The following is a 3167-nucleotide window of genomic DNA, read 5'->3' on the forward strand; positions in this document are numbered from 1 at the left end:
GGGGGGGGGGGGGGGGTATTAACATGTTCTTATGCACAGTTTTGTTGTAAATGGGATGATTTATCAATGTCATGCTCATACTGTGCCGGAGCAACATAGGGGGAACTCCTGCTTTTTCTTTCATCATCCTTACTGTCGTCATTTTTCCTCTACTTCTTTTGTATGTTTGTCACTCTCTTGAGAACTACTATTTCCGGGGTGCCTTGATTAGTGGCGGGGCGCCATTGGTTCAATTGGAGCAAGCGCTCCACCTAACCCTGGCCTTCCCCCCCCCCCCATTTTTTCTAATTATTGTTCTATTCCAGTGTCAGTGCTCTAGATTTACATTACTACCTGTACTTCCTTGCAATCCGTCCCCCGCTGGCTGCGCCAGTGAAGAGACAGACAGCGAGGTTGGTTTATGCTAATAAGGAGCTTAGAACTAACATACTTTTAATCTCCTTGGTTTATGCTCGTCGCACCGCTTGCGGTAGTGTCTGCTAGGACTGGGAGCAAGCAAAAAATATATTTGCACCAAAGTGATTTTGTCACTGTATAGAGAAGTCTAGGCATCGTTCTTCCCGCACAAGAAGAAAGGTGCCTGAAACTTCTCTTGGTAGCACCAATTTGGAGGAAGCTAAAAATTTGATCCAAGTTTCCGCTAGCCTATCTACTACACTATAGAGTCTACGGTAACTCAATGAAGAATGGGTATCGAAACTGTTTTCTCCCTCTTTTGTGTAGCAAGTCCTTTACACAGGTCGAGAGTTCCGATAAAGAATTTCATTAGCTGGTGGAGAAGGCGTTATGGGGGCTCTCGTGGTCTTGAGGTTAAGGTGTTCGCCTCTCATTCAATAGGTCCCTGATTCGAATCCCCGATGGCGACGGAAAATTTTAATCTCTTCAATTTTCTACTTTCACATTCTTTCCTGCTCTCTAACAATGAACAACGTTCTGTCGTCAGCTTTTGTCTCCACTTTCTGCCCCCACCCTCTCACCCCCTTGCCCCTTCCCTGGGCTACTACTGACTCTTTCTGCAGCCTTTCTACTCCTTGGCTCCTTCCTTCTGCTATCTTTCAGCCACACCCCTGATCTTTTGGTAGTTTAAGATTTACACAAAGCCTTCTCGGACAAGGGTGATAAATCTCGGAGTTCCCGTGTGCAAGTTGTGCACGTTAAAGATCCCTTAAGGATTCAAAATCGATAAGATTAGGCTTCGGCCGCGCCCGGGCAAAATTAATAATTTCCTACCAAATGAAAATGTTTGGTGTGTCCCGCGCGCTCACACGACCCTTTGCATTTGCAAGCACCGTAAAACACTTACAAAAAAAGAAGGAAAAAAGGGAAAAAAAAGAAAAAAAAAAAGCCGTTTTTGAGCCGAAATAATCCCCGCCCTAAAACTCTAAACATAGGCACACACGAATCATATGTGAGATGAGCATCCGCTCTGTTCACCCAGCGGGTAGCAATGAATATTTAATAATAATATAATGAACTTGGGGCAGAAGTATCGCTTGTTTGCCGAGAGGACTTGGTTTGATTTCGAAGAATTTAGCACTCACAACCACAGCAGCCGCGAGTACCATAGCTCTCTCCCGCCTCCACCCCTCACAACCAGACCATCAATGATTTATTTATAGAGGCACCAGCCATCCATGTCCAGGTGCTGTTTTAGCCTCACAACAACAACAACAACAACAACATCATCATCATCATCATCATCATCATCATCATCATCATCAACAACAACAACAACAACAACAACAACAACAACAACAACAACAACAACAACAACAACAACAACAACAACAACAACAACAACGACAGGGATGCGGTATGGCCCTGGCGAAGAGCACGCTCTTCGGGGCTCCAAACATATCGAACGGATAGGCTACCACACACACACACAACAACAACAACACAACAACAACAACAACAGCCCCCCCCCAAAAAAAAAAGAAAAACCACACAAACCCCCCCCCCCCCACACACACACATTTTAATAGGTCTTACAGCTGAGCAGACCTCTGTAACCGCCTTTGGCCAGGGCCTGAGAAAGGAATGGTCTGTTATACCAGAGAGTTTGGTTATACATTAAGATTTTGATTAATCCTACACAAGCAAGGCCGCATGTCTAATTAAGATATTCACTTTCCTGCTCAACAATTATGGACCGCCGTCTTTGACAGTTTTTTGAATGGGAATCCGGATTTTATTAAATAACGGGAGTAGGCGAAGCCTTAGGCTACTCAACATAGTAGGACTAGCAAAAAAGAACCCCCCCCCCCCAAAAAAAAAAAAAGAAAAGAAAAGAAGTCGAGGGGCGGGGAGTATTCAAAGGGAGGACATTTTCCACTTTACACCGCTTCTCTCGCGGTTCCACGGCATGGTTCGCATCTCTGACAACTGAGGTTTTGTGGCAGAGTTTCTGTAATATTTTGAGGTATATAGAATCTAGATATCTATTTGTTTTTCTTTTATTTGCGCCAGCTTTGCTCTCAAGTCTTGCAACCCTCTTTCTGTATATATTGTGACAATTCCATGTTGTTTTTCTTTCTCCTCAGCCTCAAGCAGTCCAACCGCTGTTTTTGCATGTTTTATTTTAGCGGACTTCTGGATTGTTTTGAAAACGCGCACACGGTGACACGAGTGACGGCACCTTGCCCGCGAAGTGGAGTCTCTCTATTTTGACTTTGTTGGAGGTAGGTGTGATCTAGATCTAGAAATCTAGATATAGATTTACTGCTGAACCTGTCAAATTTCAATCAAAGATCTAGATCTAGAGGCCTATATTTATATGCATGCAACTAACGCTTCGAGTGGCAGTGGGGTGAACGGGATGGACACTTTCACACTCTAGACTCTAGTGTAGTCTACACAGTAGCCTACTATTTACTGCCTAGATCTAGATTAGATCTACACTATGCCTAGGCCTACTGGTTCTAGATCTACAGTGTAGTGTTGGGCCTGGAAACACTGTCACTGTTCTTGAGCTAAAAAATTTAAGCTTAAATTAAAGGCCGGCACTATTTCTCCGAACGTTCGGGAAAATAAAGCTGGGCACTATTTCTCCGAACACTCTGAAATCACACCCTTTCCCGCATATTTCGGATAATAAAAATAAAATATAGATCTATAATTATATTATAGGCCTACCAAAGATTGTTCGTATACAATATGGTTCAATC

At 43.6% G+C, this 3167-nt stretch overlaps 1 protein-coding gene across 1 annotated transcript in view; it reads left to right on the plus strand.

The window, feature by feature from the left end:
- Positions 1-2349: 2349 nt before the first annotated feature.
- Positions 2350-3167, plus strand: part of LOC101858345 (phosphoribosylformylglycinamidine synthase) — a gene marked incomplete in the record, with an annotated part of 25081 nt that continues 24263 nt past the window's right edge. The window contains 2 exon segments of the mRNA XM_013083780.2: positions 2350-2422; positions 2544-2681.

Source organism: Aplysia californica, unplaced genomic scaffold (genome assembly GCF_000002075.1).
Source record: "Aplysia californica isolate F4 #8 unplaced genomic scaffold, AplCal3.0 scaffold00254, whole genome shotgun sequence".
NCBI lineage: Eukaryota > Metazoa > Mollusca > Gastropoda > Aplysiida > Aplysiidae > Aplysia > Aplysia californica.